Source organism: Lissotriton helveticus, chromosome 7 (assembly GCF_964261635.1).
Source record: "Lissotriton helveticus chromosome 7, aLisHel1.1, whole genome shotgun sequence".
In the NCBI taxonomy this organism is placed as follows: Eukaryota; Metazoa; Chordata; class Amphibia; order Caudata; family Salamandridae; genus Lissotriton; species Lissotriton helveticus.
Window position 1 is genome coordinate 780,644,469 of NC_136068.1, and position 25,040 is coordinate 780,669,508.

Consider the following 25,040-nt stretch of genomic DNA (forward strand, 5'->3'; position numbering starts at 1 on the left):
GTTAATTTGTAAGATCTTAAACAAGATACAAATGAGGGAGGCCTCGGGCTCCCTGATCTAGAATTGTATCATTCAGTGACAGTTATAGCATGCAGCTCGATGGTGTGACTCAGAGAGCAGCTGGGAAAAAAGGTTGTTGGAGGGTACCTGGGAGGAGGAACAGTTGCTGGTCACATTAATGAGAGGATATAGGACCCCAATCAATGCCCATCAGTGATTCAACGAGTAGTCATAGCATGGTATATTGCAATTAGGAGTATACTAAAAACAACCTCCCTTGTTTAGAGTCCTGGAGCTATGATGGCTACAGCCATTCCAATAGATCTGTAGGGTGATGTCAATGGCCCGATGGAGGGACAGAGTGTGTACTACCATGGGGGACCTGTACCAAGGTGAGACCTTTGTGACGTTCGAAGAAGCTCAAACTACTTTTGCGGTAGGACTTGGTCATTTTCTACACTATGCCACAATGGTACGTACAACTAGAGAAATCTGGACATGTTTTATAAAGTCCCCCAGTCAACATCTATGTTGAATGCCTTGCTCCAGCTGTGCATGGTGTGTCAGTGTGCACAGCGCACTGAAACAGGACAGGTGCAGGCAGCCCAATGTGGCGTGGCGAGTGTGGGATCGTGAACTGACACCTACACCAGACGTCACAGATAAAGAAGGGGAACAGGCTTGCATGCAGGCCTATACTATCTCTAGTAATGCTAAGTTCAAGTTGGTGCTTTTCTATATTATCCACCGCACACATCTGACACCTGCCAGACTACATAGAATTTTTCCAGACATGCCCTCGACATGTCCAAGATGTGGGGGGGGGAGAGGCTGACTTCTTCCATATGATCTCGGGCTATGCCCTCCTTGGGGATTATTGGCAGAGATTCGTGGATAAAATACATGGTGTGGTGAAGCTGCACATCAAGAGAACTGTTTGCCATGGTCTCTTAAATTTAATTCCGAAACTTTACACTACGACACAAATTTGCATCACTAGCTATGGTGCTTTTGAAAAGCCGCATTGCCATCCACTGGACCCGACTGAGGCTCCCTACGCTGGAATCTTGGGATAGGAATGTTCTGGAATGGGCCAAGGCTGAAGAAAATATCCATGAAAATAGTCAGGACTGATGAACGAGCAGCCATGATTGATCTACATGGCTAATGTGTTGAGCAAGGAGGAGGGCGGGCGACGAGCGGGAATGTATGTCTAGTGATGATTTTGAAGCTGCATGATACAAGATTAATGTCAGTTATATTCTCCCGCATCTTGGTATGGTTCTTGTTCTCTAAAAAATATAGAAATAAAGAGGAGGGGGGGAAAGTATGTCATTAGGAACAGTTCAATACTACCAACTAGTAAGGTGGGTAGTGCCACTGAGAAGGTTTAAGAAAACAAGATTTTAGAGCTGCAGCGCATTGCAGAGCACTGCTAAGTGACTAAAGATCCTGCTATCTCGCCTACTGGTGAAACAAAAGGAGGATGGAGTTAACTGGGCCTGTAAAGGTCAGCACTCACGTTGACAAAGGCAGCATGACAATTAAAAACAAAATCACTTTGCAGTAGTCAGTGTTGAAAAATGTAAAGGATTTTGCACGCGACCTCGTTTTCGGCATACCATAAACGTAACTTTCTGCCACCACTGGAGAATCAAATTTTCTTAATCCAGATACCCACCTAATTCCTGTAAATTCTGCAGCCGATCTTGTGTGACACCTAAATAAAGCAGCTAAGTCCAAATAAGCATCAACTATTGTTTCTACAACTTGTACCTCCGTGAGCTGGCTGAATAGCATTGCGGATCTGAGGTTCGAGTCTAGAATGGCCCAAAATTTTTTTATTTTTTGGAAGGGTTCAACAACTTACCCAAGCAGAAGGTCTACATCGAGGTTTTAACGTGGTCTAGCGAGGAATACATGGAGTGGTTTCTTCAATCTGCCAAAATCCATTAGATCTGTAAATTGTCACCGCACCTCCGAGAAGACGCAGCTATCCTTTCCCTCTACGCGACACTTGGCTTTCGATTCTATCGAATGGTCTTACCTCTTCGAAGTACTCCTTCGTTTTGGCTTCGGCCCCAGATTTATACAATGGGTTCGATTACTCTACAATGATCTCTGGGGGCAGGTTTATGTCAACGGACATACGTCCAGGCGCTTTCCCCTACATAGAGGTACACGACAAGGGTGCCCGCTGTCCCCCCTGTTATTCACCCTCACTCTTGAACCACTAGCCCACTGGATTAGAACCGATAATTCCATTCGAGGCCTCCGATGGAACGCTGACACAGTTGACAAGATTTCACTATACGCGGATGACATCCTAGTATATCTCTCCTCCCCCAGATCCTCCCTTAACAGCCTGCTACACGTGACCACTAACTTTGGCAAATATTCGGGCTTCTCCATCAATTGGTCTAAATCGGTGCTATATGTTCTCCATGGTCCACCCCCACCTCTCCCGCGAGGCTACTCCGTCGAAATTGCCCAAGACGGTTTTAAATATCTGGGAATCTTTGTCACTCCGGACCGCGAACTGTTCCATGACCGCAACCTTAAAGGCCCACTCCAGAGACTTCATGCAGACGTCTCACATTGGAGGACACTTCCCCTTTCTCTACCTGGCAGAGCTGCCCTATTTAAAATGCTTGCGCTCCCTCGGTTCCTTTATGCCCTACAAAACTGCCCATTCCCCATACCTGACTCCTACTTCAACTTAATCGAAGGAGACCTCCGCCTCCTTCTATGGGATGGTGGCTCTCCTCGCATTGCCCTCATCTCTCTCACGCAAGGGTGGTATGACGCAGGTATCGCCCTCCCCAACATCCGTCTCTACTATTGGGCATCCCAATTGGTTGCCACCAACTTGTGGATCTATGGCACACCCACAAACCCTGCCTTTCACTTGGAGAAATACCAGACAAGTTGTGGCGGCTACCTCGAAGCTCTCTACGGCAAACACTCCCGTACTCGATATATTGGCCCAATGTCCCACACACTGTTAGGAATCATTAGGAATCATTTATCGACCTAGGCGGCTCAGCACTGTTGTCAGCGCTGTGTGGCTAGCGCGCTGTATTTTTAAACTTCCTGTTTTGTATTTATGTTTAGTTTGGTTTTATTTCCCTTGTTTTTACTTGGGACCTCTCCCCTTACCTCCACAATAATTGTCTCTCACCGCTGTTATAGCGGGTCCGGTTCTGGGGCTGGTGGGGCTCGGCAGCGCGTCGACTTTCGGCGCCATTTTGGGCTGGGCATTGACGCTTGAGCAGCGCCATATTGAGCGTCCTGGTGGGGCGGGTCGCATCTCACCTGGAGGACTTATTTAAACCAGTCCTCCGAGCGCAGCGGGACAGCCTTCGCTTTGCCTGAGTCTTGCCAGAGTCCTGCCCGTCTGCGCCCGTCAGCGTCCCGGAGGCGGCGGAGTGGCGGGTGGGCCTGGCTTTATAGGGCTCTTTGGTGCGGGGAAGATGCTCGGCTATTCATCGAGGGAACTTCGCTCTTTGCAAAAAGCATCCTGCGCCTGTCGAGTTGTCTTCCCGGGTCGTTACAGGGGGAAAAGGCAATGTCCTGGATGTGGTTGGTCGCCAGGCTATGCCTCACTGCAGAGGGGAGAGGATCGTGTGAAACATCTTTGCTTATTGCTCAACACGAGATCAGTATGCAGACATGCCCTGGAGGTCTTTGATCTCCTTGTCAGGGAAAAACCATTATGTCTGATGCTGACTGAAACTTGGCTGGGGGAGTGGTCCAATCCTGACATCTTGGCGGCTATTCCACCGGACTATAACAACATCTTTCGGCAAGATAGAGCGAAGGGAAGGGGAGGAGGGGTGGCTTTGGTGGTGAACAAGCTTGCTGCGTGTTCTATTCTCCCTCTGGAAACGATTGCAGGTTCTGAATCCCTCGCCTTCACTATTACTCTGGCCCCTTATCAAGCTTTGAAAGGGTTGCTGGTATATAGACCCCCCTGGACCGGTGGTATCCTTTTTTGATGATCTTCAGGCAGCCATCTCTGGATTAGCTCCGAGAGCTCAGCACTGTGTGCTGGCGGGAGATTTTAATTTCCACATGGATGTGGGGGAGGATCCGGATGCGAACAAACTATTCGATATCACGGCCCCCCTTGGTCTTGTCCCTTTCCTTTCTGGCCCCACACACGACAAGGGACATACCTTGGATCAGGTCTTTTCCACGGTCCCTTTAGTTGATATTGAGCTTCTCCCGGTGCTCTGGTCCGACCATAGGTTGGCCTTGTTCTCTGTTTTGGGCAGGGAGAAACTGTCCAGTAATGCCCCTAGACAGCATGGTTCTGCCTCGAGGGCATTTCACCGGGTGACTCCTGAGATGTTAGCTCAGGCTTCTATTGACCATCCGTGTCCCCTTTCAGGCGACCTAGAGCAGGACGTAGAGTCTCTGCAGGTGTGGCTGACGGATAGGCTGAATGACTTGGCCCCTGTGATGGCTCCCCGGGCCACGGCAAAGCGGGTTTCGGCTCCTTGGTTCACTGAGGCACTGTCTGCCTCTCGTCGCCACTGTAAGGTGGCTGAGAGGGCGTGGCGCTTTCAGTATGACCTGGAGGCCAGACTTGCATATAAGACGATGGTCAAAGCCTATCATCGTGACATCCTCCGTGAGAAAAAGGACTACCTAGCCAGGAGGATAGAGGCAGCTTCCAATTCTTGCAAGGAGATTTTTACTGTGGTGAGGGAGTTCACGGCCCCTAGATCCAATCTGCCTCAAATCGCTCCATCTGAGTCGTGGGTCTGTGATCTGGCCAAGTTTTTTACGGATAAGATTAAATTGGTCCAGGACTCCTTCCCAGAGAGGATGGTTGAAGCGCTTTCCAGCACGGTGGTGGGGTTAGTTCCTTTACCTACTCTGGACTCCGTTTTTGCGGAGTTTCCACCCATCTCTAGCGCTACGTCTCTGGCACTTCTGGCCAATCTTAAATCGGGGTCGCCGTTAGACCCCTGCCCGGCCAAATTCCTGGCCAAGATGGCGGCTGTGGTCAACCCATTGGTTAACCCACTTTTGAACCTCTCTTTGAGGGAGGGGGTGGTCCCGCAGTCTTGGAAACGGGCAATGGTGATCCCCCTCCTTAAAAAGCCTGGCCTAGACCCTGAGGTTTTGGCCAATTATAGGCCCATTTCCCTCCTTCCGGCGCTGGCTAAAATTACAGAGAAGCATGTGCATAGCGCACTCTCGGGCTTCTTAGAATCCAATGACCTGCTGCACCCCACGCAATCCGGTTTCCGTCCTAATTTAAGTACGGAGACGGCACTCTTGGAGGTGTCAGAGGCCATTAAGGAGACTATGGACTCAGGAGGCAAGGCCATGCTTGCCATGCTTGTCATGCTTGATCTGTCGGCGGCCTTCGACACCGTCCCCCATGAGGGTCTCCTCGCCAGACTTTATAACATCGGTCTGAGGGGGACGGTGCTCAGCTGGTTTACATCTTTTCTTGAGGGTCGTCGACAAACGGTCTGGGCCTCCCCGAGCTCCGCCGAGATGCCGCCATTGGGAGTTGGAGTTCCGCAGGGTTCTGTGTTGAGCCCGACTCTTTTTAACATCTTTATGACTCCTTTGGCGGCACTGGTGGAGTCCTTTGGGGCCCAGATCGTTTCCTACGCTGATGACACCCAGCTTCTTTTCACGTGTAGGAAAGATCAGGTTTTTGACGGAGAGAACATTCGGGGTTGTCTCGGGATGGTCTTCAATTGGTTTCAGCAGAACAGCCTTAAATGTAATTCTAATAAATCGGAGGTGCTGTTCTTTGGCTGTTCCTCAGATCCTGACTGGCAGGCATGGTGGCCGGTGGATATGTTTCCTCCTGCACAGGCATCCCAGGTGGAAAAAAATCTGGGAGTCAAGATTGACAATGGTCTGACGCTGAGATCCCAGATCCTAGGTCTGACGGGTACTTGCTTTGGCATTCTTAAAATGCTCCGGAAGTTCTTGCCTCTGCACACAGAAGAGCACAGAAAGATCACCGTGCAAGCCTTAATTGGCTCCAGATTGGACTATGCCAACGTCCTCTATCTGGGGCTTCCGGACTATCTTGTACAGCGGCTTCAGGTTGTGCAGAACTCGGCGGCACGCGCTATCTTTGGCCTCCACAGGCGAGCCAGAGTATCCGGCTTGGTGCAGTCGCTTCATTGGCTGCCCATCCGGAAGCGGATAACTTTCAAAGCGCTGACCCTGGCTCATAAAGCGCTTTTTGGCTCTGGAGCAAAGTACTTGCAGCGCAGGCTTGTCTTCTACCGCCCGGCCCGGTCTTTGCGATCTGAATCTCAGTTTTTGGCGGCGGTTCCCCGAGTAATGAAGGCCCGTATCGGGGGGCGCTCCTTCAGATTGAGGGCACCACAGCTCTGGAACACTCTGCCTTTGGCCTTGCGCGGTACATCTAATCTTCTTTCCTTCAGGAAGGGCCCTAAAACCTGGCTTTTTACCCTTTAGTGTGTTTTCTGTTTACTGTTCATGAAAGTTTTATATGGTGTTCTGTTTTTCTCTGAGCTGCCAACAATCAAGCGCCGGGACACTCCATTCGAGTAGCCGTGCGCTATAGAAATTAAATTTAACATAACATAACATAACACGGTCAATATGGCAACGCGCGAACAAACGACTCGGTTGGGCCAACACCCTCACACTGTCCACCCCACTCTGGACCTCGTACAGGCTAGGCACCCTCGGTCATTGTAGAGGCTTTGATAATTGGGACACAGTAGGCATATCCACTATTGGCGACTTGCTCCACAAGGGCAAACTACTGACATTCAAAGAACTGCAAAACACATACAATCTGGCACAATCCGAGACCTACCGATACCTTCAAATTAAACACGCCATACTCACCAACGTCCCAGATCTCGCCTCCCTTCCACAATCCTTGCCCCTCGAAGACAGACTCTTATCGGAACCCCTTCAAGCTAAAGCGATATCTCACACATACCGTAAATTGTGCAACAATATGCCAACCACTTTTCACCTCCTGCGGGATAAATGGCAGACTGACGTTGGCACTCTGGATGATGTAGAATAGCAGTCAGCATTGATGTCCCCGCGCGAATCAGCCATCAATCACAGGTTACGGTTGATACAGTAAAAAATATTACACAGCACGTACATGTCGGGTTCCCTTTTAGCCAAAATAGGCAGACGCCCATCTGACCTTTGCCTCCGTCACTGTGGCTCAATAGAAAGTACCGATCATATCCTGTGGGAATGCCCAGCGGTCCAAGATCTTTGGAACCACGCCGTCCTGAAAATGACTGACGCCCTAGGGAAACCGGTCCCTCTGACTCCCAAATGTGCGCTCCTTAATGTTTGGGACCCTACAGACTTAACTGCAATAGAACAGCGCTGGGCGGACCTAAGCTTCCTCCTATTAAAGCGTGAGATAGCCATGCAATGGGGTTCACCACACAAACCGCTCCTAATTAGATGGGTGGCTGCAATGGACGTGTGCATGCTGTCTGAAAAATCGGTTTACAAAAGTAGGGGATGTCCCAGAGTCTGGGATAAGAAATGGGGTCGATGGAATACCTATAGGGGCGAATTGTGTACTTCCCCAACAGCAGATATGGCTATAACCAGGCATGTCATCCCTCGGTAGGTGGGATTGTGATTGCTGCTGTGCCGTGCGTGATCTGTGGCGAGAATGCTGACTGCAATTGTTCACATAAATGTTTCCTCTGCTTCGAACCATCACGTTTGTTTAAAATAGAAAATACCATAGACCTATGGATTATCCGGAACATGACTGACTACTCTATGCACACTCTGCTACCACGCCGCCGAACCTCCGGGATGTCGGCTGAATGGCTGTGTAACTCTGGAAATGTTGCTTGGTAAATATACGTACCGCAGCCGGCCCTTGGGGGTTGTAGGCTCTATGCTGTGTCAATTCATTAATGTGTAATAAAGGTCTTGGGAAAAAAAAAAAAGATCTGTAAATTGTCAGCAGAGTTCTAGAACCAAGGCCCCCATCACAATTTATGCAAAGGTCCGGCGAATGTAATGTTAAGGTATGATGAGCAAGGGCCTGCGTAGTGGCAAGTTACGAGATGTTATGAAAGCGGATCATTGCACTATTTAACACGACTGTGCACAGGTTCTTCTTGAACTACTGGATCCATTTAAGGCACACCTGTGGTCCTCTTCCACTGAAGCCAATAACATAGTGTGGTCAACAGCTGTGCAATTTGCTACTGACTGGTTGGATATGATCAAGTTAAGTTTAGGTGGACCGTTTTGGTCCCATGCGATATGCAAATGTTTGGCTGATGATGTTTTTGTAAAATACATCAATCTGGATGTGCTTGCAGTTGGGAAACAAACATTCTCACGCTGCGTTTGCTGAAAAAAGAAGTCTTGCAAAAAGAACAGTGGCTACTGGCACCCGCATAACACAAAATAGGCTTGCGGGTGACAATCACTAAGAATAGTGCACCTTAAGGAGGCAATGACATCTTAAGTATTCGAGGGGCACAAGGCAAGAAATATTTGGAGGAACTTTGAATTTATTAACCCCTTTTGGCGCATTAAAGTCCTCGTTATAGTAAACAATATATGTTAAACTTTTAGAAAGAGGCTGCAAAAACAGCCAAACGCTTAAGCTGCCTGGTGTCTGCCAACCAAACAGGATCCAAACAAATCTCGAACAAGCATTGTTGGTGACACTTCTTTGATTATGGATCTAGATTTCTTTTACTTTGAAAATCATTTAATGTTTGATTTAGTGTCTAACCAGCTTATTACTCCCACTTTAGTAAAATACATGCAAAGGGTTACTTGTTAGATGGTTAATGGATTAGTGCAATGCACTAAAGGAAGGCATCTGCACAATAGCTTGAAATTGCAGCTTTAGTGGTCAAGTATTTGCAATAACAGATATGAGTGCTACTTTCAGGATTTTCACCATTACAATCGTTACAATTTGATAATTTGTGCCTAGTTGCTCTTTTCCAGAGTTATCCCCCTTCCACTCTTTATATGTGCACTTCTCGGCCTAGAATACATTTACCTGTGAGCCTGCTGAGTAAGAGAAATTGAACAGGGCAGTTTACATAAATGGACAAAGACTTAGAGAGACATGAAGTAGAGAAAGGAGGAGGTAGAGATGGCGGTGACGTAGAAAGATATGCAAGTTGACGAGAGAAAAAGTAAATAGAGAAAGTTGAGGTAGCCAGAAGCAAAGATTCAGAGTGGTGGAAAGAGGAAGATGTAGGTAGAGAAAAAGAGGTAGAGAAAGAAGTAGGTTTTGGAGTGTGGTAGATAGACATAGGGAGAAGAAAATGTTGAGGAAGGCTGAGCTGCGCAGTACTCCAAGGGGTAAGGTAGAGAGAGAGAGAGGTGATGTATTGACACTAGAGAGTGATAAAGGCAGCAAGAGGCAGAGAGACACACTTATGGAAAAACAAAGAGATGCAAGGTAGAGATACAACAGACTTAGAAGAGATAGATAAATGGGTCAATTAAAGAGAGTAGTGAAGAATAGAGAAAAGTAGAGGGGTGGTTAGAGAAATGTGGGGTAGAGAGAAAATAGGTAGCTGAAAGGCATACAAGATATAGAGAAATAAGGGCGAGGGTTATACAGAGGTGGAGAGATAGAAAAAGAGTAAGAAGATGGCGAGGCAAAGAGATATTTAAAGAAAGAGGTTGGGAGAGGTGGTTGCGGTGACAAGTGAGAGTTGAAATCTGAATAGGGAACCCAAAGAGAGATCTGTGTTTGTGTGCCTGCGTGAGAGAGAGAAGTTGATGATCGAGAAGAAGAAAGAGGAAGGTATTCAGAGGTTACCAAAAAGGATTAAGTTATTTTAGGCGGTGAAGGAAAGGGTACAGAGGTAGAAGAAGAGAAATCGGAGAAGAAGTTGAGGTAGTTTACTGATGAGGAGGTAAACTGTGAGCTTTATTTAGCAAGAGAGGGCAGTGAGGTAGAGAGGGAAGGTAGTGAGGGAGATGTGAGGTAGAAAGACAGATGAGTTAAAGAGGTAAAGTAGAGAAAGAACAGAGGTGAGAGTGATGGAGCGAGATAGAAAACAAAATTTTGTTTAAACTCGCAAAGTCACATTTCCATAATATGAATAAAATTATTAATGATTTGTGATATGTCGTGCTAATACAACTTAGATTAAACTTTACACGTGGGGGGACTAACATGTGTGCTCATAAACGTGCATAAATGTTGCATCTTTTTGTTCGTGCAAAATAATAAAATAATTTATTGTTTTCGTTTTTGTCATTACTAACTGCTGCAAACTTAAAAGAAGCATGTGCTTGTTTTGCTTTTCCTTGTCTGTGTGATGTCATTTCTACTATTCTAGGTGCATATGGGTCTCATAGAAAAACGGAGACTGGTAAATATAAACGCTGCTTTATTTGTTTGCACTAGCTAGGTAACATTTTGATTAATCGGGTGGGTTAATTAATTAGTAAACCATGGGGTGGATACAGAATATACTTTATTTCTTACATTAATACTTTTCTTGTGTTTGTTTTATACTAGAAAACATAAGTTGCCTGCTTTTGGGCCTAGTTATTTGAGCCGCAGAAAAAGAGCTGATCTATAATTCTGCAGAAAGTCACGAGACGCCCATTTTGAATTAAAACGTTTATTGAAGCTGCATTCACAAAGCAAAAACTGATGAGCTGACATCATTCTGTCGGACATGGCCAAGGTCGAAAGTGAACTTTTTGTCAGTCTTTAACTTGGCATCCGCGGAAGTTATACTGAAAGACTATGGAAGCTGCGAGGATGACTTAATACAAAGTTGCAATCGCAGGAAGCTTCTGGCTTCACGTGGAAGAGACAATGGTCTTTGTAAGACATGATTTTGTGGAACTTTTTAAGAATCGGGTGACATGTCACTTGTCACTCTCAGCCAATGGGACGTCGAGGATTTTTGAAAACTTTCCTTTGCTAGTTTAGTTAACGTAGAAAGGTATAAAAAGTCATGCCCTTAGGGTTGGGCTGGCTGCTGCTTTCTGACTTTCCGATGAGGGTGATGTGCTGCTGTACTTTGCGTGGAGCACGTAAGAATCCTCAAAGATCTTTACTTTAATTTCTGTCTATTTAGCTCAGTTAGGGAAATAGATTTTAGAAATGCTAAACTTTATATAATTTCTTTAAAATTGTTTCAATTGCTTAAATTGTATTTTTCTCATATTTCTTACCATCATGCTTGCTTTATTGCAAATAAATTTCATTTATAAAACTTACAACATATATACCATAATTTAGAAAATAAAATCTTACTTTTGACAAACAAGCTGGTCTTGATTATTTAGAAGTATAGGTTACCATTAGCTAGATCACGTCACCTATGGTGGTCGTTTAAATGGTTGGGTTTTATTCTAATGACAATATTCTTTCTGCAAATGTATAAAAATGTATATAGTTTGTAGATAATGTGTATATAGATTTATTCTGACCACCTGATTCAGTAGGCCCAAAATATATCAGGTTCATAAATGGGTCCATATTTAGTATAGAATTTTGTTTATAGGTTATGAAGTTGGGTAGCGTAGTTTATGATATATTTTCTATAGCCCGCTGGATCAATTCTCTGGTAGCAGAAATTGATGGTTGCTAAGAGGTAACCAAGGTAATATGTTGGTTGCTAAGGGTTACGTCATGGTATGGAAATAGGATCGATGTTTTAACACTTGTTAAGTTCGTTTTTCGTGCTATCTGTAAGCTATACCGGTATAGATTGTGTGGCGAGAAATTAGTCACGCAAGCCATCTGTTCTGTTTGTAGTGATATCGCCGAGTATCACAAGAGGTATCGCCGTGTACCATAGTGTTGTCGCCGAGCAGCACAGTTTTAGGGCTAGGTCTGAATCTTGTATAGTGAGGGTTTTCTAAGAAATCAAAGCAGCATGAGAATAGGGACAAAGCGCCTTCCATAAAACTCACTGTGATGAGAGTATTAGTTATATCCGAGCTTGAGTGAAGGGTAAAATTTAACGTCGGTGCATGATTATCTATAAACAGGTTAGAGTCCTGTACGGGTACATGTTTCATATCTATAAACAGGTGAGAGCCCTGTACGGATAACGTCGTTATTTTGCTAACGGTGCATGAATTCTATAAACAGGTGAGAGTCCTGTACGGATTTCATGTGTGTTTGAATTTAGGGAATTTTCCGTGTAAAAGTGCGAGTTTGAATTGTATTTTATGTTCAAGTGAAACTCTTAGAACTTTCACTTCGCGGTGGGTTCAGAGCAAAGCGAGTTCATAATTATACGTGTTAGAAGGGTGGGGTAGGTTACTCTACTGACAATTGAATATTATCCTTAGTGTGAATAGCGCCGTCTATTCCGAAGTGTGGATACTTGAATGTATGAAAACTATCCTAAATAGTGAAACGAACAGATGTTGTCTTTATAGTCATTGTTAAGAATTAATTTACACTGAAAAGTGTCCTTAAAATGGCGCTGTGAAAAGATTTTGTGAAGGAGGGGTAAGCGCCAGGAGTGAGAAGCGAGAAACCGCAGCTGCTGTGTACGTCACAGAGCCGCGCTGGGATTGGGTGACCTACGTCACAAACTGTATTCTGATTGGCTCCTGAGTCTCTGACAGCCTGTGAGCTGATTGGTCCTTCGGAAAATCTCCAAATTTATTGGTCGAGCTGAAAAGTGACGCAGCTCAACTGCCATTGGCCTGTTGGTGTGTTTCGCGCACGGATTGGTTGTTTTGCGGAACATCCCGGAAATATTTTACGAACGAATTTGTGAATTAAATTTAACTCTTAAAAATGAGTTATCATTTTAAACATGTTGAGAAAAAGACAACATTATTTCAGAAATTTAAGAATTTATTTTCACCTGACAAGAAAATCGAAACGCGAGGTGGTAAACTACTTCATAAGTATAAAACACCTGCAGCGTACATGGAAGGTGAATACGGATATCATACTGTCTTATGGTTCGACAGTTGGAAACGATATACTAAAAACGATGGTGTTTTAGCTTGGCCTGATGATGGTTCATTTAATGTGAGAGTTTTAAGAAATTTACGAGAGAAAATGAATGCTCTTGTTCCAAAACCGAGACCAACTCAATTTGAAGCTTTAGTTGAGTGGGAAGACGAGATGTATCAGTTACAAAGAGAAGCTAGTGGAATTAAAAGACCTTCTAAAAATCCATCATGGAAAAGAGAAACTCATGAAGATAGATTGCGAATGTGGAGACAGGGAAACATGAGTGAAGGATTATATTTAATTCATGAAATGGTAATGGGTTCTCCTACAGGGAAATCTATGGAAAGTGAATCTGAGGATGCAGTTATGGAAGAAATATATACAACTGCTAGAAAGAAACAGCCTAATCAGCCTTTGAGACCTCCTAGATCATGGTCTACTCCGGTGGTTTCTACTGAAACTTCACCGAGTGCACCTCCAATTAGTGAAGCTCATAAACTTTATCCAAATAATAGTGAAATCACTGAAACTCCTAGAAGATCAGAATTCGAGAATGCTCGAAATGGAGGTAGACATTTTTCAATGACTCCAAGAGCAAGGGAACCTCCAAAAGATTAAGCAAGAGAGACAAGAAATGTTGAGGATGTTGATTATAATGAATATTTAAGGTCTAAAGAAGAATTAATTAAAAGAATGACAAAAGGCATGGAAGCTGTCACAGTTCCAGTAACAATAGGTCCTGTTCAGCCTGTATTTGATCAAAGAGATACAAACAAAAATGGATTAACTATTCCTTTAAATACAGAAACTCAAAAGGTTACTGAAAAATTTTATTCAGACTTGACTGAATTAAACACTTCTAGATCGAGAATGCCTGATTTAACCTTTAATGAGGATTTATCTCCAAAAACACCAATGGGTGCTATGTCAGATGTAGGAAGTCCTGAAGTTAGGGTAACCACACCAAAACTTGATGTGGCCAAATTAAAAGCTAATATTGAAGAATTAATAATTGGAACAATTGGCCCAGATAGTTTAAATTACTATCGGGATGATGAACTACTATTCATTTGCAAAAGTATTCAGTGGAAAACGAAAAATAAATATGATCAATTAGAGGATCTAGCTGCAGAACTTGAAATCGATGTAAGTAAACAAAAGAATTTTGCAAAGCATTACAGATTAGATTTTTCAGAAAGTGACATTGAGAGTTTGAACTCAATGGGAAGAATAGTTCACATTAAAGATTTGATTGTCTATATCAAAAAGCTAGGAGAACTGAACAAATGGAGAGTGAAATGGACCAAAAGGAAGGAAGATGAAAGATTGGAAAAATTGTCAAAACAATTTCCAATGAGGGAAGTTGCAGGTGGAGGATATGTTCATGTCCCATGGTCAAGACAAGACATTCTGTTATTCACAAATGACTTTCCAAAATTGAGGGAGAAACCAGTTGAGTGGTACAGGCAAGTCGATAGATTTATCAAAGTGTCAAAAGTTCTGTGGATTGATTTAGATGGATTTTTTGACATTGTAGTCCCATCTGACCTTTGGACAGAATGTAAAATATCTATTAGTTGGCCAAAAGCAGAACCTGAACGAATCAAAGAAACAGGTGCCCCAAATCCACTTGTAATGGATTTCTATGAGAAAGTAATTGTTTGGATGAAAAACAAAATTCCACCCAAAGAAGTTGATTGGGTTAAAATAGAAAGAACAGAACAGGAAACAAAAGAATCAGTTCATTCTTTTTATGAAAGACTATTGTTAATCTTTAAACAATACAGTGGTTATGAAAAATTAGATGAAAAAGACATGAGTCATTTTATCTATAGATTTGTTTACGGACTAAAACCTGAAATTGGAGAAATGATCAGAACTAGTATTGTCGGATGGCAAGCACTATCTGTAGATGATATTCTAAGAAAGGCAAAATATTGTAGCGATGAATTAGAAGTAAAACAGAAGAAGTTGAAGGAGAAAGCCATGTGGGCTCAGGTAAAGGTGGCTGAGCAACAGATTGCCAGCATGGGAAATAAGAACACTAATTTTGTTCAAACTGGAAATACAAACCAGATACAAGGAAAGTTTAAAGGTAATAATTTCCCAAAGAAATTTAGCCCAAAGATAGAAGAGCTGAAACAAAGATTACCTTGTTTTAATTGTGGCGAAATTGGACATTGGAGGGACGAGTGTCCTCATCCTCCTAGAAACTCAAAGAATCCCTTATTGAATCCACAGATGCAGAATGGTGTTAACCTGCAGCAACAGCTACAGATGCAACAGGGGTTAAATGAATTTAATATTCAGCGACAGTTACAACAACAGCAACAACAACAGGTGAATAATCGTCAAGACCAGTTGCCACAACCACCTTTTCCGAATTGTGGGGGAGTTCAAAAATATAATCCAAACGTGGGATTTCAGGGATGTGAACAGGTAATAAAACCACAAAAACAGCAAAAGCAGCAAAAGGTTCAAATGCAAAATGCTTCACAACAATTTTTATTAACAGAAAGTCAAGACAGTGATTCTGATGATTATTGCTGACGGTGCCCGAGAGAGGAGGAAGAGTGTGTTGTTGGAGCCACTCTTGAGGTTGACCAGTCTGGTCCTTATGTAAACGGGAAAGTTAATGATGTAGACATCACTTTTCTAGTGGACACTGGTGCTACCCGTTCTACTGTTAGATCAGTGGAAATTGAAAACCTACCTCTCTCTGGGGATACCATCCAAGTTGTGGGAGTAAGTAATCAGCAAATTAAAACAGACTTAACTGATCCAGTACCAGTTGAAATTGGAAATTACAGAGACAAACACAGATTTGTGGTTTGTAACAGTAGTCCAGTAAATCTATTAGGCAGAGACATCCTATGTAAAATGAATTGCAGAATATATTGTTCTCCTGAAGGAGTTGAGTTACAAACAATGGAGGAAGATGGTTTGTACAGAATGACAATGATGATGATGGAAGCAGAAGAAACAAAATTGTTTCCTGCATTTGAAGAAAAGGATTTACCTGAAGAGCTAAAAGAAACAGTGAAATCTGAAATATGGGATTTTACTGGGAATGAGATGGGTCTGATGAAAAACGTAGATCCTGTTAAAATTGCATTGAAACAGGGAATAGAATTTCCAAACACTCCACAGTATAAAATGAAATTAGAAACAATTGAAGGTATTACACCTATAATTGAAAAGTTAATCAAGCAAGGTGTATTAAAGGAAATGAAGAGTAGCTCTTGTAATTCACCAATTATGGGAGTTAAAAAGTCTAACGGAACATTTAGAATCGTACAAGATTTGAGAAAGGTTAATCAAATTGTCATTCCATGTTGTCCTGTGGTTCCAAATCCAGCAGTAATTCTATTTCAGATTCCACATGATGCTGAATGGTATACAGTCATCGACCTTTGCAATGCATTCTTTACTGTTCCCTTACACCCAGATAGTTATGAAATTTTTGCTTTCAGATTCCAAGGTAAGACCCTTGGATGGACAAGAATCCCTCAGGGCTATACAGAAAGTCCTTCAATCTTTAATGAATTGTTAAAAAGATCACTAGAAGATTTAGACTTACCAGGTAGGTCTACGCTGGTGCAGTATATTGATGATTTGTTAATAGCTGCAAAGACAAGAGAAAATTGTGTAACAGACACAATAATTCTGTTAAATCGCCTTGCAGAAGAAGGACATAAAGTGTCCCCAGCAAAACTACAGTTTTGCAAACAAGAAATAAAATATCTTGGTCACAGAATTGCAAAAGGAAAAAGACAAGTAACAATAGAGAGAATAAAAATGATTCAAGCAATGTTACCGCCAAGAACACAAAGACAGGTCAGAATGTTCCTGGGAATGGTAGGTTACTGTCGACAATGGATAAGTGGATTTTCAGTAATTGCAAAACCACTACAAAGATTGACCAAATCAGATGTAAAAGATCCAATTATTCTCAATGATGCTGAGATGGAATCTTTTGAGAACCTGAAAAAGAGCTTATGCCAAGCTCCTGCTTTGGGTATGCCAAATTATGAGAAAGATTTTGAACTGTATTGCAGTGAGAGAGAAGGATGTGCATTATCTGTATTAATACAGAGACATGGAAATCTAAAGAAACCTATTGCATACTTCTCCGCAGTTCTTGATCCAATTGCAAAAGCATTACCAGGTTGTTTGAAAGCAGTTGCAGCTACAAGTATCAGCCTCGAACAAAGTGAAGGAATCATTATGGGATTTCCTGTGAAAGTTTTTGTGCCTCATTCAGTTGAAATATTACTGACAAGAGGTAAGACTCAACATTTAACAAGTAGCAGATTGACAAAGTATGAGAAAATCATACTGGGAGCAGATAATGTTTCGATTTCAAGATGTTTGAATCTGAATCCTTCTACATTGCTGCCTGATTCTGAAATTGTTGATGATATTGAAACTGAACATGAATGTTTAGATGTCATGGAATTCTGCACAAAACCAAGAAAAGACATCAAAGACAGACCTTTGTCTGAATCGGATTTTGTCTACTTTGTAGATGGCTCATGCTTAAGATCCGAAGGAGGTGTCTTGAAAGCTTCATACTCAGTTTGTACAGTTGTAGATGTTGAAGAAGCATCATGTCTTGAAGGAGTTCGTTCAGCACAAGTGGCTGAATTGATTGCTTTAATTCGTGCATGTGAAATATCAAAAGATATTAGAGTTACCATCATTACTGATAGTCAGTATGGGTACGGAGTTGTACATGATTATGGACAACTCTGGTCACAGAGAGGATACATGACATCAACAGGATCACCAATTAAAAATGCAGTTTTCATTAGAAGATTAATTGAAGCAATACAATTGCCAAAAGAAATTGCCATAGTCAAGTGTGCAGCGCACACTAGAGGAACTGATTATATTTCCAAGGGAAATGCCTTCGCAGACGAAACAGCAAAGTACTGCGCAAGGAAAAATTATTCATACAATCGGGAGAGGAGTAAAGAAACTGATTCAAATTCATTAATGCTAACAACTGTTGTAGAAACATGGCATGAGATTAGAGATTTACAAAACGAAGCAGATGATGAAGAAAAAGACCTATGGTTAAGATCAGATTGTAGACCACGTGAAGAAGATGGAGTGTGGGTTTACAAAGATGGCAGAATAGTTTTACCAAATTGCTTGATTGCTGACATGGCCAGATTATATCATGGTCCTGCACATTTAGGAAGAGATTCTATGGTCAGACTTTTTAGAGAAACATGGTTCAATACAAAATTTAGAACCATTGCAGAATCTTTTTGTCAAAGGTGTTTGTCATGCCAACAAATGAATCCAAACAGAAAATCAGTGGTGGGGACAGGAATAATTGGTCGAGAAGGTGGTCCCTTTACCAGGTTACAAATAGATTTCATTGAAATGCCCTTACACAACTGTTTGAAATATGTACTTGTAATTGTATGCTTATTCTCAAGATGGGTAGAGGCTTTCCCTACACGACATTGTGATTCAATTACAGTAGCAAAACTAATGCTCAGAGAAATCATCCCAAGGTACGGTTTTCCAGTTACTATTGAGAGTGATGGAGGAAGCCATTTTGATAACAAACTGTTGAAGTTAATTTGTGAAGCTTTGAGCATTGAGCAGAAAATACACTGTGCATACAGACCAGAGGCATCAGGTGTAGTCGAACAAATAAATGGAACTATCAAAAACAGAATTGGAAAAATGTGTCTAGAGACAGGAGTTAAGTGGACTGATGCTCTTCCACTTGTTTTGATGTCATTAAGAAGTACACCAGATAAAAAGACAGGTCTGAGTCCTCATGAAATTTTAATGGGAAGAGTTATGAGGCAAGCTTTTGTACCTGTAGGTAAACTGTTGAGCATAAATGACAGTGCAATTTTGGATTACTGTAAAAGGTTATCTGATATGGTAACTTCTGTGTCTAATCAGGTGGGAACTGAAGCTCAATCAAATGAAAAAGTTTTGACTCATGATCTGAGACCTGGCGATTGGGTCAGAACGAAAGTACATCGGAGGAGGAATTGTCTATCTCCTAGATGGCAGAAACCTAGGCAGGTAATCTTGATCACTACTAATGCTGTAAAGTGCAGAGGATTGAAGCGCTGGATTCATCCAAGTCATACTATTCCAGTACCAACTCCTGAGAGTTCTGATGTTGAAAGTGATACCACAGATGATTCTGATTCTGAAGCAGAAGACAGAACAGAAGGTGAAGTAATTCCAGATTCTGAAGATCGACAAGAAAGTCGACATCTGGAAACTGTGCCAGTGAATGGAAATCTGACAAGAAAAGACTTAGAAATAATTGAAATAGATTCTGAAGGTGAAGAGAATCTGTTAAAAGGAAAGATAACTGAGGATTCGGTTGTCTCTATTGAAGACAAAGAAGCCGAACCAAAAGAAGTTTCAGACCAGGAGAGTACCGAAAGGCAGAGAACAAGCTCTGAAGTAAGGAACAGAAATCCGAAATCTGGGAAGCTAGAGGTAATTGAAGAAGAAGAAGAGAACGAATTACCGAGTACCAGTGATGGAAAACAAAGTGAAGTTCCTGAAGGAGTGAAATTGCCGAATAGAGAAGTTCCTGAGTCAATTGAAATTTCAGACTACGAAACTGAAGAAAGTGACGTGGAAGGTGGAAGTGAAAACGGAAAGAAAAGGACTTGGAAGTCAGAATCAAATAATTCTGAACCAAAGAAGAAGTACGTGAGAAAAGCAGACTACTGGCCTGGTGGAAGATTGAGAGTCAGATTGATCAAAAAGCCAATAGAACAAGTTGAAGAAATAAGTAGTCAAAAGAGTCCAGGAAAAGAAGTTGGAGTTGGAAGAAAAATTGAAGTGATATCGAGAAAAGGGAAGAGAATAATTAGACCAAACCAGAAATACAAGTCTCCTGAGTGGACTTACTTAGTAATTCCACCTGTTATTGACATATATGATAGTAGTGAAGAAGAAAACGAAATCCAAGAAATTAGTGACAATGATTGAAGTACAAAATTATTAATTTGGCAAAAGGCTGAAGAAATCCTGTTAGTTGACACAAGGTCGAAGAAAAACTGTTTAGTACAAGAAAACTTATGTATGACATAAGGTCGAAGAAATCTTGTTTAGAGTTATAAAAGAAAAATATATTTTAAAAGGGGGGTGTATATAAATTTTAAAATTTATTTTTAATTTTATTTTTGAGGCTAAAACTAACCTAAAAATGCCTTACGTTAAGGAGAGCACTTCAAAATGTTCTGTTTTTAAAAGATGCTGTAAGATGACTCTGGTGTGTCTGCTCATTTTAGTTCTGCTCTGGTTAATACTAGCTGTGATTATCCCTTTAGAAATGAATAGAGAATTACACAAAGTTAACATAACAAGCAAAGCTCTGATTAGCCAAACTAAACATAGTGCATCTGCAAAAGTTATTGATCATCAGCCTAACATTCATCAAGATAAATCAATAGGTGATTTTTCAAGCAATACATTCACAAAGCTATTGAGTGAATATGTAAAGGTAATGGATGCAAAGGACTGTTATGTCTGTGTTAAGTTACCTGCTTCTGTTTCTGAGGGAGTAACATATAATATGCTTCCTCTCACTTATGCTGTAACATGTAGTGTATTAACTAGTTTATTTTATCAAACTGGTCGTTTAGAATATTACTATTCAAATTATGATGAGATTTTTGCTAATGTTAAGATTGATAATGTTTTAAATAAGCATAAGAAAGCAAAACAATTGAGAGAATATTTCCTTGTTACTAACGAACTCACTTACGAGTATGCTTATAAGAATAATCTAACATGTAAATTAAGTGCTGAAGGAAAGAAATTTTTGAATATGGTTGAGGAGAGAAGAGCAATTTATAAGAGAAATGAATTAGTCAAGCAGACTAAGTCATCCTTCTGGCAAAAAGAGGATGAGAAATTAAATGGCAAAATGCTTGAAAATATTGCAATTCACATAGACAAACCTGTTAGTGGAAAGCTTTGCATTAGAAGAGATAATACACTTTTTGATAATTATTTTGTAGGTGCAAGCAACTGTGAAGATACTTATCAGATTATGGGAGGTTGGGGATTTAAAGGTGGAAAAGATCCTATATTTCCTGGAATTTATTTTGTTTGTGGTGACAAAGCTTACTATAACCTTCCAGACCATTGGTATGGAACTTGTTATGTGGGAATTGTTTTTCCTAAAGTGTTTCATGTTGACAGAGATTCAGAAGGATTGTTTAAAATTCATAATTATGTAAATAGAGCTAAAAGAGAAACTTTTACTGAAGTTCTGGGAGATATTTTTCAAGCTGTAATACCTTTTGTTGGTATAACCCTAAATGCAGGGAGAATCAGAAAATTGTCCACTATAGTTGATAGATTATCAACTGACACTGCTGATGGGTTTCAATTAGTGAATGTTGAAGTTATTGCAATTAGATCCATGGTAATTCAAGATCGTCTTGCTTTAGACATACTCCTAGCAAAAGAGGGAGGAGTCTGTGGCATTTTACATGTCCAACATTGCTGTACATATATACCTGATGAAAGTAAGAATATTGAAATGTATATTAAGAATATTACACAAATGCATTCAGAGATAATTCCTTTAGAAGAAGAAGAATTTACAGGGAAACTTTCAAAAAGGTTTCAAGCAATTAAAAACTGGTTTCATAATATCGGAAGTTCAATTCTTGGCAAGATTCTGGCACCTTTGATTATAATAGTATTCATTTTTATTTTGACTAAAGTAGGTTGTTTGTTACATAAAAGAAAGAAACAGTTGAAGGAAAAGAAGAGAATTTATAAACTCAGAAAAGAAGAGGAAAGGGAGATCGAGTTACAGGAGTTACATAGAGAGCGTCATGTTAATTGCAAAGATTATGCTGAAACAGATTTTTAGGTTTACTAATACAAATGAATTTGAATCGATTTCTTAAAAATTAATTTACCAACATTTTGAATGCTGGTGTGGTGATTTGTTAATCACCAGATGAGGGAGTTGATGGAGCGAGATAGAAAACAAAATTTTGTTTAAACTCGCAAAGTCACATTTCCATAATATGAATAAAATTATTAATGATTTGTGATATGTCGTGCTAATACAACTTAGATTAAACTTTACACGTGGGGGGACTAACATGTGTGCTCATAAACGTGCATAAATGTTGCATCTTTTTGTTCGTGCAAAATAATAAAATAATTTATTGTTTTCGTTTTTGTCATTACTAACTGCTGCAAACTTAAAAGAAGCATGTGCTTGTTTTGCTTTTCCTTGTCTGTGTGATGTCATTTCTACTATTCTAGGTGCATATGGGTCTCATAGAAAAACGGAGACTGGTAAATATAAACGCTGCTTTATTTGTTTGCACTAGCTAGGTAACATTTTGATTAATCGGGTGGGTTAATTAATTAGTAAACCATGGGGTGGATACAGAATATACTTTATTTCTTACATTAATACTTTTCTTGTGTTTGTTTTATACTAGAAAACATAAGTTGCCTGCTTTTGGGCCTAGTTATTTGAGCCGCAGAAAAAGAGCTGATCTATAATTCTGCAGAAAGTCACGAGACGCCCATTTTGAATTAAAACGTTTATTGAAGCTGCATTCACAAAGCAAAAACTGATGAGCTGACATCATTCTGTCGGACATGGCCAAGGTCGAAAGTGAACTTTTTGTCAGTCTTTAACTTGGCATCCGCGGAAGTTATACTGAAAGACTATGGAAGCTGCGAGGATGACTTAATACAAAGTTGCAATCGCAGGAAGCTTCTGGCTTCACGTGGAAGAGACAATGGTCTTTGTAAGACATGATTTTGTGGAACTTTTTAAGAATCGGGTGACATGTCACTTGTCACTCTCAGCCAATGGGACGTCGAGGATTTTTGAAAACTTTCCTTTGCTAGTTTAGTTAACGTAGAAAGGTATAAAAAGTCATGCCCTTAGGGTTGGGCTGGCTGCTGCTTTCTGACTTTCCGATGAGGGTGATGTGCTGCTGTACTTTGCGTGGAGCACGTAAGAATCCTCAAAGATCTTTACTTTAATTTCTGTCTATTTAGCTCAGTTAGGGAAATAGATTTTAGAAATGCTAAACTTTATATAATTTCTTTAAAATTGTTTCAATTGCTTAAATTGTATTTTTCTCATATTTCTTACCATCATGCTTGCTTTATTGCAAATAAATTTCATTTATAAAACTTACAACATATATACCATAATTTAGAAAATAAAATCTTACTTTTGACAAACAAGCTGGTCTTGATTATTTAGAAGTATAGGTTACCATTAGCTAGATCACGTCACCTATGGTGGTCGTTTAAATGGTTGGGTTTTATTCTAATGACAATATTCTTTCTGCAAATGTATAAAAATGTATATAGTTTGTAGATAATGTGTATATAGATTTATTCTGACCACCTGATTCAGTAGGCCCAAAATATATCAGGTTCATAAATGGGTCCATATTTAGTATAGAATTTTGTTTATAGGTTATGAAGTTGGGTAGCGTAGTTTATGATATATTTTCTATAGCCCGCTGGATCAAGAGAGAAAGAAAGGCGAGGTAAGACAGATGTGTGAAAAGTGAAGCAGATGGCGGAGAGATATAGGAAGCTCAGATGGAAAAAAGTGTAGCGAGGTCAAAGAGCTAATGTAGAGAAAGAGTTGAGGGAGAAAGTGAGGACAGAGAGTGACTGATATAAATGCAGGCACACAGTCAGTGACAGCGTGGCTAAGGTCCTAAGAGAGAAGAAATAATGAGGTATTTTGGGTATGCCGAGAGAGAGGCGAGGAAAGTGAAAGTATGGTACAGATTGAGTATGAAGGTACATAGAGGAGGAGAGAGGCTGAGAGAGAGGGTCAAGACTGAAGATGTGGGGTGAAGTACGGAGAGAGAAATGACACAAAGCTTTTTTTTTTTTTTTTTATTGCCACAATCTGCCTGAGAGTACGAGGGCTAAGGCTGGGCAGGCCACGTTTACACCCTAGGTGGCAGAGTTACTGCACTGTGCTGCGCAATGGGGAGAAAGCAGCGCATTTATTTTTGAACAAATGGCCTGCCACTGTTCACTACCCCTTTGGTGGTTCACAAACAAGCTGTCCAGTGCCACAAACAACCTTTGCACCTTGGTGGAGATGTGTATGCGCTGTCTAGTATAGGAGTTGCACTGAAAGCATATCCTTCCAGAAAAAAATACTATGTCTGGACTGAAGCATACTAAACACTGTATGTGTGCAGTAAAGTGCAGTGCACATGCACTGCGAGGAACCTTTAGAGAAATAAAAACATGTATCATGTTAACACCTGCTTCAAAGAGTAGTTGTATTTTTGACGCAAAGTCCAATCTACTATGGGTGCTTGTACTAACCCGCCAAATCAAAACTAATTAATGGCCCCTAGACGAAAAGTGGCACAAAGCACTATCTGTACTCAGAAAGGGTACTTTTCCAGAGCAAAATACCTTTTGTGCTGGAAAGTAAATGTGTAAATGTGCTTGCAAGAGTTTGCGCTGCTTTTCCTCCCTTGGCATGAAAGGTAAATCTGGCCTTACGTTTCTGTTAAGCATGCTCGGCTGTCAAATTAGAAAATAAGTTTATTTTGTAATGAGCAAAATTATTATAACAAGAATGTCCACTGTCCCGCTCACTTTAAACAAGGGTACATTGGATGGTGGGGGCAACTGTCAACTTTGCCCAGGACTTAAAACTTCTCTTGCAGGAGGCATGTACCAGTACCGGTTCCTGCAAGGAGTTAGTCACTGCAACCAGTAAGGTGCTGGTATTAAACGACAACATGTAAGTTTCTCTGTTTGATGCATCACTATCACCTCGTGAGGCTACAAGTGTGAGTAATGTTGGAAATGGTGCAGAAACTAGCATATATAGACCAGCATGCAGGTTACTAATATGCGACTGGTTGTGGTTTATTATGGATATTTTGATCCTGAAAAAGTGGTCTACACCAGCTGCCTACAGTGAGAGGAGACATTCCCTCGTTAGTCTTTCCTTCTTATTTCATATTTTTGACGCTATATAGCCTCCCAGTTTTTATTCATTTGTTTTACAAGACTTACATCTTCTGTAAATCACATAGCCAAAGTTCGTAGGCACACTTTATCGGACGAG

General features: G+C 41.1%; 1 protein-coding gene across 1 annotated transcript in view; it reads right to left on the minus strand.

The window, feature by feature from the left end:
• UBE2B (ubiquitin conjugating enzyme E2 B) overlaps positions 1–25,040 on the minus strand; it is a 98,583-nt gene that overhangs the window by 42,161 nt on the left and 31,382 nt on the right. The gene's annotated exons all lie outside the window — the stretch shown is intronic.